At 37.9% G+C, this 12,894-nt stretch overlaps 1 long non-coding RNA gene across 1 annotated transcript; it reads right to left on the bottom strand.

The window, feature by feature from the left end:
* Positions 1-1,086: 1,086 nt before the first annotated feature.
* On the bottom strand, positions 1,087-7,829 carry LOC110366738. The gene is made up of 3 exons (XR_002426934.2): positions 7,761-7,829; positions 1,356-1,497; positions 1,087-1,249 (listed from the first exon to the last, which is right to left on the bottom strand). It is a non-coding gene; the product is annotated as an uncharacterized LOC110366738 (long non-coding RNA).
* Between the last annotated feature and the right edge of the window lie 5,065 nt (positions 7,830-12,894).

Below are 12,894 nucleotides of genomic sequence, written 5' to 3'. Positions count from 1 at the left end.
GCTAAGAATGGATGGAGCTTAATACAGGGCTCCTTCCAGCAGTACCGATACCCTAAAAGTGAAGCACTATAATGGTTTGCATGGATGGAAATTCAAGTGATAGAATGGCCAAAGTCCAGCATAAATCCAGTTAAGTTGAAAAATGTTGGTCACACACATCCTTCTGCCAGTATGACTGAGCTTGAGCTATTTTATAAAAAACAACGGACAGATATGTCAGTCTCCACATGTCAAAGCTGACAAAACTTTTAGAGACACACTCTAAAAGACTTGGAGCTATAATTCCAAGGAAGAGGACTTATATAAAGTATTGATCCAGTGTGAATACATTTGATTTGCAATGTTTTCACATTTAAATTGGCGAAATACAAATGTTTAAAATAATATATCATTTGGATTACGCGTTAGATCTATGCACCATTTCTAAATAGTCTATAACATTACTCTCCAAAAAATATATAAAGACGCTTATGGTTGTAATTTCACAAAAAGTGAAAAGATTTTGATTTCAAGAAATGGTTTCCGCTCAGTGGCCTTAAACTCTTGTTAGTAAGCTCAGGAGGCAGTAAATTAACTCAAATAGGAAGATATATTCTGAAATACCGACAGACTTTACAATAACATTTATGTATCAGAAATATACAGTAGCAATCAAGAAATGTTTGCATCGATCTGCCCTGCAATGAATTAGCAAATTCTTGATATTTTTATTGCTGCTTTTTTCTACCCAGATCTAATCTGTTTGACTCCAGGTAATCTAGCCATAATGTGATAATTAATGCAGTGATTTTACTCCACTTTTCTCCTATTAAACCTTGAAAACAAAGTGAGATGTTCAGAGACAAAGAATAATGAGCAGAAGCAATAAGCTGTTGTGTTTTTTTTCTGGCCTAAAAGCAAATGTAATAGATGCAAGGCTAAACTTAAAAAAAGTTGTTGACACAATCATACGCTTTTAATTTGCTTTTTCATCCCTGAACAGAGATTTGATCCCACAGTGCATTGTTAAAATAACGCAAAGCATCTGAGATATTAATAGAGGACACATTGATCAAAGTGTTTTTTATTCTGTATGTCATGATGAACGGTGTAATTCAAAATTCAGTGGCAATTTTTTTTCCCCCTCTGCGCTGTAAATTTCCACACATGTGAGACAAAGTAAACTTTAGCAGAGTGTTGCTGTTGTGCTGGCTCTGGGCTCCACACTGACCTTTAACCTCTCATTTTGTCACTGGGGTGCGTTGTTGTGCTGAGGAGGGACAGGAGAGCACATTGTTCCCCCAACCGTTAAGAAGTCGCAGAGGCAAAAGCTGAACAGACGGCGAAAGGAAATGTTACATGCTACACAGGCCTACCTTTGGGGCACCAGGCTCACGGACTCATACATGCATCACACTCCCAAGGAAACACGTGCACATGCTCACACATTTGCAACACTCCACAGGCGGACTGGTTAGGCAACACGCAGAGTGAAAGATGCAGCTGAACAGAGGACACCTGCGAGACAGAAACTGCCAAAGTTTTGAATGACTGCGGCCAAGTTTGTGTCTCACCAAGGACTGTCATGCTGCTTCGCCAGACCATGCGTGAATGTAATTTGCCCTTTGAGTTTCTTCGGTCGACGATGACTCATCTTTTGAGTTCAGAGCGTGGCGTCACAGAGAAATGGCTGCTCCCTGTAGTGAACATCATGCTGCTCATTTGGATAAACGACTCAAGATTCTTTGTTTCAGGTCAAATATCATAATTTCATCTGAGTCCTTCTTTCAGTCTTTATGAATACAGATTTGTTTCTCCTGTTGTTAACTGAAAATCTATTATTTATGGGTAGCTTAAAGGAGTTATAAGATATTTACTGTAAAATTAACCTAAATCATTCTCATTTGTCACCTGGGATGGAAGTAACGTTCCCTATAAACAACCGTTCCTCTTCATCAACAATTTCTTAGTCACGTTTTTTCTCCTTTCAAACCTAGAGGAACGATTCAGAACTACTTCGGTGCAGTGCTTAGCCTGTATTTACTTCCTGGTTCCTAAGCCAATCACATATGAGAGTTCCCAGGGTTCCCAAAACAGAGCACAGTCTTTGGTATTTTATCTTGGCAAAAGAACAGCAGCCTGTAAATACGGACGCCAGTAAGAAAAATGGAACAGATATAGAACAGAATACAACATCATATGCCTATCCTGTGTAAGTAAAAGTTCAGTGGGGATTCACAGCCGCAGGACCGTTGGGTACATGGCGGGTCTAACCACTAGGTGTCATTATTACTTAATGTTCCTTTAAAAGTCTACTTTTAATTAATTCTCTGAATAGCTTCATGAGTTTAATTCAATTCAATTCAATTCAATTTTATTTATATAGCGCCAAATCATGAAACATGTCATCTCAAGGCACTTTACAAAGTCAAGTTCAATCATATTATACAGATTGGGTCAGATTATACAGATTGGTCAAAAATGTCCTATATAAGGAAACCAGTTGATTGCGTCAAAGTCCCGACAAGCAGCATTCACTCCTGGGGAAGCGTAGAGCCACAGGAAGAGTCATCTGCATTGTACATGGCTTTGCTGCAATCCCTCATACTGAGCAAGCATGAAGCGACAGTGGGAAGAAAAACCACCCATTAACGGGAAAAAAAAAAAAAAACCTCCGGCAGAACCGGGCTCAGTATGAACGGTCATCTGCCTCGACCGACTGGGGTTACAGAAGACAGAGCAGAGACACAACAAGAGAGACAAAAAAGCACAGAAGCACACATTGATCTAGTAATCTGTTCTACATTAGATGGTAGTAGCGGGTGAGCCGTCTTCTCTGGATGATGTCACAGTTAACAGAACGCCAGACCAGGTGTACCTACTATGAAGAGAAAAGAGAGAGAACAGAAAGTTAAAGCAGAAATGACAACACATAATGCATAATTGAAGAACAGTAGAACTCAATATAGTGAGAAAATTGGATCCTGATATACTCCAGTAACCTAAGCCTATAGCAGTAAAACTATAAAGGTAGCTGAGAGTAACATGAGTCACTAGTTATAATTTTTGTCAAAAAGAAAAGTTTTAAGCCTAGTCTTAAAAGTAGACAGGGTGTCTGCCTCACGGACCAAAACTGGGAGTTGGTTCCACAGGAGAGGAGCCTGATAGCTAAAGGATCTGCCTCCCATTCTACTTTTAGAGACTCTAGGAACCACCAGCAGACCTGAGTTTAAAGGGTAACTCACCCCCAAATCAACCATTCTTTTGCCAATAAACTGTTAACATGGTTGTATTATAGTAGCTACTGTCTATATATCCTGGTCATTATTTTTGAATAATAATGCATATTGGTTGAAATCTTGCTTTTGTGTCTAAAATGGTCAATGTGGTTACCTCCTAGGGTGAGACATGCTCTTGCACTGAATTTCGAATTAACATTGATTTCAGTTGATGTGACGTAACTCTTATATGGTGACGTCGGTAGCTCTGCTGTTGTGGGGTATAAAAGCAGTTCCGTCTTTAAAAAAAAAAAAAAAAAAACACAGCTCCATTATGTGCCTCCATAGCAAGCACTGTTGCACTTTTCAAACCCTCTAGCAACGTTTTTCTTCAAAAAAGTAACTAGAAACAAATCTACCAACTTTTAATGTGGTATTGGCAAATTTACATGAAAGCGCCCAAGTGTTCTGCTGTTAGTGTCTTGAGTCTTGTAATGTGTACACAAAGCATGGTTGATCTAGAGAGGGAAGTTCACAGCAACCACTGTAAAGTTGGTTTTGGGTTGGATCATTGGATATTCACGCTCCACGGCTTCAACAGCCAGCCAGCAGACAGATAGCGGCAGCCCCAGATCAGCCTTCCTGTATTGGCTCGAACAGGAGGCAGATGCCACTGAAGCTGTGGAGAGCAAATGTCTACTGTCCAACCAAAGACTAACTTCACCACGGTGAAATTAGTTTTTGAATAACAAAAAGTGTTATACTGAGTAACAGGATTACCAACTATAACTTTAACGAAAAAACAACCATGAGGTAACATGGAGATTCGTCCTTCTATGTTGGTATAAGTACTTACCACAAATTTGCTAAGAAGGAAACCTCTAAGATAACTTTTTTTTTATTTAATTACTTTGTTAGAAACTGCAACTTAAAATGCAGGTTATTTACCTGTATTAAATTTGATAGTTTGGACTTACTCTTGTGCTATCGTGAACAAAAGGCCCTTAATATGAACATTCATCCACCTATCCATTGTCTATTAATTAACTAATTAATCCTCGTAAGCACATTCGTATAGAGAGACTATGTTACAAATGGAAAACAGTTAAACAATAATATAAAAGCAACACAACAGGAAACTGTTGGGAGGGGGGGAGGGATTATTGTTATTTTGTTATGGTTCTCAATGAACCACAGCCTTGATTTTAAATGGCTATAGACTTCTATTTCAAATGTTCAGAAGTTTAAAGAATAGTAAAAATCTTATAAATCCATCACATTATTCCCTACCTGCCTTGCATTTTTTTGGCATAGGAAGAAAAACTGCTTTAGGTCAGTAGCATTCCAGCTTTACCTTCCTACGCCTCAAATACTCTAGTATAAACAATTTAATCCAAAGCGGGACAACTGAGCACAGTTTGATATTGATACATGTACTGATCAAATGTTAGAAAAGTGACTTGATAATAAATGTACTTAATATCACACAACAGTATGCAGACTCTCTATCTGCACTGCTGAAGAATCATTGCGATATCACGCTGAATGCTTGGACAGGCTTCAACTGACTGGCTGTCTTCAGAAGTTCATCCTGCCTTCTCGTTAGTGCAGATATAAGTTTTGGACCCTTGGGGTCATTCCTTCAGAACTGAACTTTTATCACTAGTCAGTTGATCCTTACATACACGTATTTACATGTATGAAAACACACTCCACACAAAAGTAACGCTCCATGTCCTGACTCGAAATTTTGCACCTCTCATACCAGTACACATGGACAAAACAAAATAGGGGCACATATTAGACAACACATTCTTCTTAGATGGGACAGGAGGGCATGTTTCACAAAATGCAGTCTCTAGATGTATTGATGGCTTATTAGCTTGTTGAAAGGGGTTGTCTCCTCTCTCATTTTACCTCGTAAATTCAATTTTAGAACAAAAGTAGTCGGTGAAGGTGAAACTCTAGAAAATGGAATTTAGGTTTAATTTAGTACTTTAACAACACTTAAAAACTGACCTCCCGACGTTCAGAAAGTTTCTATAAAGGATTACCAAAACAGAAACTAAAGTGTCTCCATTCATTATAAACAGAGAAAAACAAGGAACAGTTGTTAATAGGCCAAAGATAATGCATGAATATCTGGCTTATTTCATATGCATGGAGATGCTGTGATCTTGAGACCTGTTCCTTCTCGTTTTGCAACTGCAGGATGCAGGATGTCTAAACACAGAGCTCATCCGCTTTTTTATAACTCTTACACAGACAGTTTTGGTTTGGCAGAGGCTCATGAACTCCCACCTCTGTTTTCTGTAACCTTGCATGAAAAAAAAATAGTAAGAATCTAACAAAAAAAAAGAAGAAATCATAACAGATTGATGGAAAACCTTTTACTTGACTGGTGTCTTACAAGGAATGCCCAAGCCAACAAAAACAAACAAACAAACAAAAAAAAAACAAAGACTGTAATGCCGGTTTGTGTAGGGCTATTTGTCATTTACATTTTCCTTGCATGGTAAAGCCCAGTAGCAGAGAGGCTGAGGTTTTCCCTTTTGTGGCAAACTTTAAACTGTTGAGACTTAGCTGCCAGTTTGTGTTATTGTTGTGGACCTCCCCTAAGCGGCAGCAAACGCAGGAGAAAATCTGATTGGAGATTTATACAGTGAAGAGCCATTTGGTTAGTGTTTCTGACTGTTGTACTGCGCTCTCCTTTAGGGCAGTAAAATACAACATGAGTCAGTTCTCAGTCAAAAACTCTGACTAAAATGGCTTACTAAACTACCTGAGGACAGTCATGATTTCATCAGTAACCTCTCTCCTTCCAAAACGTACAGTGATGATAAAAGTGATGATAAAAAAATATGTCTGCTCTCCAATATGTTGTATTTGGTGCTGACATCTGTTGATTGTAAATAATTATTAAAAAAAATTGAACTGTGGAGAAGATTATTGGAATTAACCTGAAAAGCAGCTTTCAACTCCAAGCCCCTGAAAAGAAATATATACATGCTAAAGATATATGACTAAAAAAATGTTAGATTTTAGCTGGTTTTCCCTTAGGATAACATTCTTCAAGAACAGTGCAGCAAAACAATTCGTGCATCCGTCGTCTATACCCACCAGGTGTCCGTTCTCAGTAGTCACAGGGCCATCAGTCCATCACAGAACAATTCAAAGGCACACAGGACAAACAACCACAAGCACATACTCAGATACATGTAATTTAGAGTAACAGTCATGTTTCTGGACTGTGGCGGGAAGCTGGAGTACCTAGAATAAACTCATGTATGCAAGGGGAAAATATGCAAACTCCATGTGGAAAGACCCCAGACCTTCTTACACTCCTACCAACTAAAATGCTTTGTGAGAACAAGATATAAAACGGGATGCTAATTTTTGACATGAACGTGTATTTAACCATTAAGGAACATTCTACCGGACGTTGAGTTCTCTTGTGGCTAGTGGTCAGCTGTACTACATTGGGGTTCAATTATGGAAAGTTTGTCAGACTTTTGCCTTTCATGTTAGATCCTCTTTGAAATTCTAAAGATTTAATCTCTAGTTTATAATTTAGACTGTTCCGTATTAAGTAACAAAATCCTAATCTTCTTTAGAAGACCTCCTGAGAAGATTTAAACTTTGTAGATTTTCCTTCCTCATCCATTTTCTTCGTAGAGTCTGCTTAAAATTAATTGTGTGTCTGATGTTTAGTAATATAACCCAATTCACAGGGGTCTGTGATAATCTTTCTTTGACATTGGATTGAAACCCTAATTCTGTGATCGCAAGGACTAAACATGCAGGAAGTGTGCTGAACTGGCAGGGGGAAAAACTTATGTAAACTCTAGTTCGGCTCTGAGAAAACATGGGACGTGTGGAAGAGAATAGTGACTTCCCACAATCCCTATTTACTACATTATTCAGCTCAAATATAGTTGTAGCCTGATTCACTATGACTTGATTGAATTAACTTGTTTTTGCCTTGGTTTTTGTTTGTAAAGAGCCTTGAGATGATATTTGCTGGGACTACTGTATGTGAAAGAACTTAATTGAATCTAACTGAATTAAAGGACTGCTCTGTTTTGCATGTGAAAAATGTGAACAAACTAGAAAGCGCACAACCACCTAATTTGCAAAGTCCTCACAAAGTGAGGTTAGCACCCCTAATTGCACCTTTCAAGAAAATAGCGTTTCTCTGCACTGACATCATTTGTAAGCATTTAAATGAGGCTCTATGGACGCATTTAGAGGGAAGGCAACCCCTATTCATGTTGAGTAATCCATCATAAAAATTGTCCTACTTAGTGTAATTTATTTGCTGTCAATGCTGGCATGACATGCAAACTTACACAAGGAATCCAAACGGGAAATAAGGCTACCAGCCACACTGTGACAAGGTGTGCAGCAAATACTATAACTGCTGTCAAATAAAATCTTTTGTGATTAAATGTCTGTTTGTAACCGAGCAAATATCCTTCCAAACACTGACCGTCATTTGCTATGGCTAATTAAGGTCATAGTATTTATTTAGCCTTTAAATGTATATACTAAATATATATTTACCTTCTGTTTGTGAGTGGCAGCTTTGTTTTGCCCCACCTCTGCTGCCTGCACTTCCCCACCCAGTCTGATTGAACACACCTGCTCTCAGTCATCGCCTCCTGTGTGTATTTAATCAGTCTGTTCCCTTCCTTTCATGTCAGTTTGTCTTTGTTTCTTCCACCAAGCGTTCCAGCCCTTTTTCCCAAGCTTTCTAGCCTACACGGACTTTTGGACCTATTTTGTGCTTCGACTCTGCCTCAGCCCAGTGTTTTTTGGATACCTCTGTCCTCTTGACTGATTCACCATGTACTGACCTTTGGACTGTCATTAAACCACAGGATTTTGGAAACTGTCTCAGTTGTCATTTGATTCCTGCTTGCCCAGTTTCCTGTCACACTGTTCAGGGGGAAGATAAAGTCCTCATTTCATTGTGTCTTTAAAAAAGTAAATAAAACTAATAACTACAATTTCGAAAGGTTTAAGACATTTAGTACTGCAGAAAGTTCTTTGTTACAGATACAGGTGTTGAAAAACAGAACCTTTATAGTAAATTTAGTTATTTTAGTAGGTTTAAACATTTATATAGTTAATCCCACAATTGCATTTACCTCTGGTAGATACAGATATTCAGCTATTTTTTTATATACCCAATAAGTTGTCTCTGACAGGAATAGACACTGGCATCTTGTAAACTCATTCTTAGACTGCAGTCTGACACAAATGTTTGCAAACTATTTGCATCTGCTGATGTTGAAGTGCAAGCTTTGGCTTACAAGTCATTAATGATGTTTGCTTTGTGTTGTCACCCTTCTCGGATACGCGACTACGGTTTGTTTCAAACATAAGGTTTGTTTTGTTTCGCTCCATCATTGTTCGATAGTGCTATGAGCGTTATTACTGCATTGATATGGAATATTAATGCTGATTTAAAGGTGTTTTGTATAACTTTAGGATTAGCTGATTCTAGTGACAGATCGCTACAGCGACCCTTAGCCTCCCGGAGGTATAATCGCATTAATAAAATCGAGCGTTCTAGAAGTTTACGGATGTTTACTGAGAAAATCATTCTTTAAAATGTTATTTCATCAAATTATGTTTTCTTTAACTCAGGATTTGCATTGTGAATGGGTTGAAACACATACCAAAGGTTGTCCTGAATTAGTTAAGCTAATTTAACCTCAATTCACATTCTTTAAGATGAACTTTGGTTCTTTAACTCAGATCTGCAGTGAACCATGATTCATTGAATTCACTGAATTTCTTAGCTTCTTTTTATCTTCATTTTGCGTAGTAGTTTTAGTTAAGTTTCACTACACCATAACTAGAATTTGTTGATTGTAATATAGTGTAAATAGAGTTAAACAGCATTCTATAGTTCTTTGGATGTTAATTTTATTTCTGTTAATAAATTCTTGAACTTGAGAAGTAGTCACTTATTTATTCTATATGTGTGCAGAGTTTGCTGTTAAAGGAACGCCAGTGCTCAAATCATCCCTTTCAACTATTGTCCTGATATCGGCTGATATTTACTGGACAACACCTAACAGACAGAGAGTTATTTATTAAACATTAAATAACGTAAAACAGCGTGTAATAGCACAACATATATGAATGTAAAAGACAGAGGGCACAAATTATTGGTTTTAAGACATTATTTGTGATTATGATCAAATTAACTGGCAGTTTAATTATTTTTGATTTATCAGAAAGAACTTGGAAAAAACTTACACTGCCTAAATGTATTTAAAAAATGAAGCAAGATTTATATCTGCTGTAAAAAGCATTACAAAGGAGAAATATTTTCTGCCACAAAGTACAGCCGGTTTACATGAAAAGTCTACATTTTTGCTTGTAAATGTTGACATACATGTTTTCTGAGACCCGTGCTTACACCAGCATGAGTGCATGCCTTTTCCATTTGCCAGCCTGGCAGTAGATTGTAGTCGCTCTGTTGTCTTGCAGTTGTTGGTTCAGGTTACCTCCCCCTGTGGCGGGAAGTAAGCCGGCTGTGACCTTCACCTTGGCCCTGTAGATATGTTTAGAGCAGCAGAATCTCTCCACTTTGCAATTTATAAGCACACAAAATATACACCTTGATTTGTTCAGGCTTTTTTCTTCCATATGCAAATATTTTAGGGCACGTTTTGGTGTTTCAGTTATTCAAAGCTTGTATTTTTTTTACTTGTATTTAGTCTTAATGCAAGAGTGACACTAGCTATGTTTAGTTGCACAAAATTTCACGATCAGATTAAAAAATGTATTCGGATTAAATAATCTGATTGTACCATTTATATGGGCACACAATCAATTACTCTGATCATAATGTGTGTTTATATACACCTGACTTAATTCGGAGTATAACCACTCTGACATGCACACTTATCAAATTCCCGCCCAAAAAAAACACACATAAGAAGAAGTACTTCCGTCTTTGCTAAACAACAAGAAATAGCTAACAAAGCAGTATTATACGAGTTTGTCTTCCGAGCGCACAGGCTGGACCTGCACGATTTTCTAGTTACGATTGAAATTCACTGAGTATGCAACAATTTTAAACTTTTATTTTTTCGAACAGAAAGGTTGAATCTGGAGCCCAACAGTTTTGCTTCCCGATGTATTTCCGCCACTCACCAACGCAGAAATACATCACGTTTACGTCGGATGCAGACGCACTCTCGGGTTAGTTTGCCACATTCGGAATAACTTGAGCCTGACAAGTGTTTTTACGCACGTTGATCAGATTATCAATTGGCATAAGCCATCCCTCTCATTCAGAATTCAATGTCATTGCGATTGAGCTATATCCAGTCATCATCTTCCAATTGGCTTGTTGACATGACACATTTTTATTCCTATCAGCTCCTTATTCCGAAACTTTTGTCCATGTAAACGTAGCAATTTTCTACATTCCACTGAGCTGTGTGCAGGTTGGAGTGTCTGTGCTTGTGTGTCTCTATCTCCTCTCATTGGGAGGTGTGAGAAGTAAGAGCATTCATCACAGCTGGAGCACGTCCGGCCCACTCAGAAGATGCTTAAAAAGTGGCGGATTCTCTGAGACCAGGGCCAGATTCATTTGCTAACTTAAGTGGTAATCAGGCCCACTATTTCTTAGTTCCTGTGCTTCTTGGCGGTCCTGTTCTTCTTTGTTGTCCGCCAGGAAAACAGTTTTCCAGTGATCCTGCCAGAAACAATAAATAAATCCCTACCGACAAGCACCTGTCACCCCCCACCTGCCGATAGAAGCCTCTTGAACTCCACCACCACTCAAATATTAAGCCAACTGTCTCGTCCATAATTTTCATCATATCTCAATTATATGCTACATCTTATGGTAATAACTCATTACTTCTCCTCAGTGCCATTCTGGATTTCTCCTGTAAATTCAGAAGAACTATTCGTTCATTTACTGTACTTGTATCAATAAACTTAGTCTCAAACAAAATTCCCATTTAAGGTTAGATGGTTTTCAAGAGGCTGCCAACTCAATGTTCAGGTCCAGAGGTAAATCTAATTCAATGACTGCTTATACCAACAACGTGTAACTTTTAGCCACTCGGGCACTAGACCTGTAACTTTCAGGTGAAACACCCGTGAAGGCCACTGGCAACACTGCACTGTTGCAAAATTAAACAGTCTCCCTCTGTGTTTTGCAATCTGATAGCAGAACACTTTGTACCAGCAGATTGAGAAGCCATAGAGTTATTTGACAAGACAAGGCCACATTCACCCCTCAAAATTAAATCCTACATCAGAGAAACAAAAATATGTCTGATCAAGTAAGTGTCATATCTGTTTTGTTTTGTTATTATAGCAGTCTGAGCTCAGACTGCTGTAACCTAGAATGGGTCACGACCTAGAGCCCTGCTCTAGGTCGTGACCCATTCAGTGACGGATCTGACCCTCTCAAGTTACATAGGAGAGTTTTTGAGAAAGGCAGCCCACACGGAGCACCGATACACACCAAGTGCTAACCTGAAAAATCTTTACCATATCTCAAATTAAGCAAATACGTGGGTCAAAGCTTAAATTGTGCTGCTTTAAAAAGCTATTTTTAGTCATGGCTTTGCTATAATGTGAAAAGCTCAGTGTTTCAAGATTATTTAAATTGTTTAAAAATTGGTTTAATACCTGAAACATTCCAATAGCTATTTTAAAGCAGCTCAAACAATATTTTTCTTGACCTTAATTATAAGCGTCAAGAGTTATTTCCCCAGATAGAAAATAACATTAAAAACAAATCCTGTGTAGAAACAATAAGTCTCACCTTAATATAAACTGTAGATGTGTATCTCTGATAAATTTTTTGGTGCACATGTCTGTTCTTTATTCAGCGAAATTACTCACAGTGGACAGAGTAGCCAGAGATTTTACTCAAGTAAGAGTAGCAATACTTCTTCATAATATTTACTCAAGTAAAAGTAAGAAGTACAGTACAGTAAAAACACTCCTAGAAGTACATTGTGTTCATAAAGTTACTCAAGTAAATGTAACTGAGTAAATGTAACTAGTTACTACTCACCTCTGTGTGTAATAAACATAATTTTGCAAACCCTTTTTCTTAAAATGTTGGCGCAATTATTATTTTAATGTGCATTGATACATATTTCAAATATTCCATTATCATGTTGTTTCTAAATCTGATCTCCACACTGTTGTTCTATAATACTTGGCAGTCACGCAGGAGAAAGGTGAAACTTTCACCTAAATTTGTCTTGTGAAACTGCAGAATCATCTCCTTTGGTTATTTCGTTTTTAAGTAGCACAGAAGTGATTTGCAACTTCTTATACCTTGCTAATGTAAATATAGGAACACACAGATGGTGCGATACTTCACTTTGACTCTTTGCTGGGGTTGCTTTGATGTGATCCACAGCGACAAGCCTACAAGGAGCGCACATAACTCTGCGTGGCAGCACCTTCAGCACTGCACTGTATGCAGGCACACAGCCGGCATGATTTTTAGACTAAATAGAAGGAATTCATGTTGATAAAATACATGAATTAAGTTATAACTGTACAACTCTTAGAAAAGACCAAGTTCTTTTGATGGTGAAAAAAGAATATAAATTTTCCGGAAGTCTGGATAATTTCTGTATGAAGACTAGTTCAGCTGCTGTATGTACAGTATGTGAACACTCGTGACAATGTCTTCTGA

Source organism: Fundulus heteroclitus, unplaced genomic scaffold (assembly GCF_011125445.2).
Source record: "Fundulus heteroclitus isolate FHET01 unplaced genomic scaffold, MU-UCD_Fhet_4.1 scaffold_38, whole genome shotgun sequence".
Lineage (NCBI taxonomy): Eukaryota > Metazoa > Chordata > Actinopteri > Cyprinodontiformes > Fundulidae > Fundulus > Fundulus heteroclitus.
The sequence above is the reverse complement of the archived record's forward strand: the minus strand, read 5'-3'. Positions and strand labels throughout refer to the sequence as shown.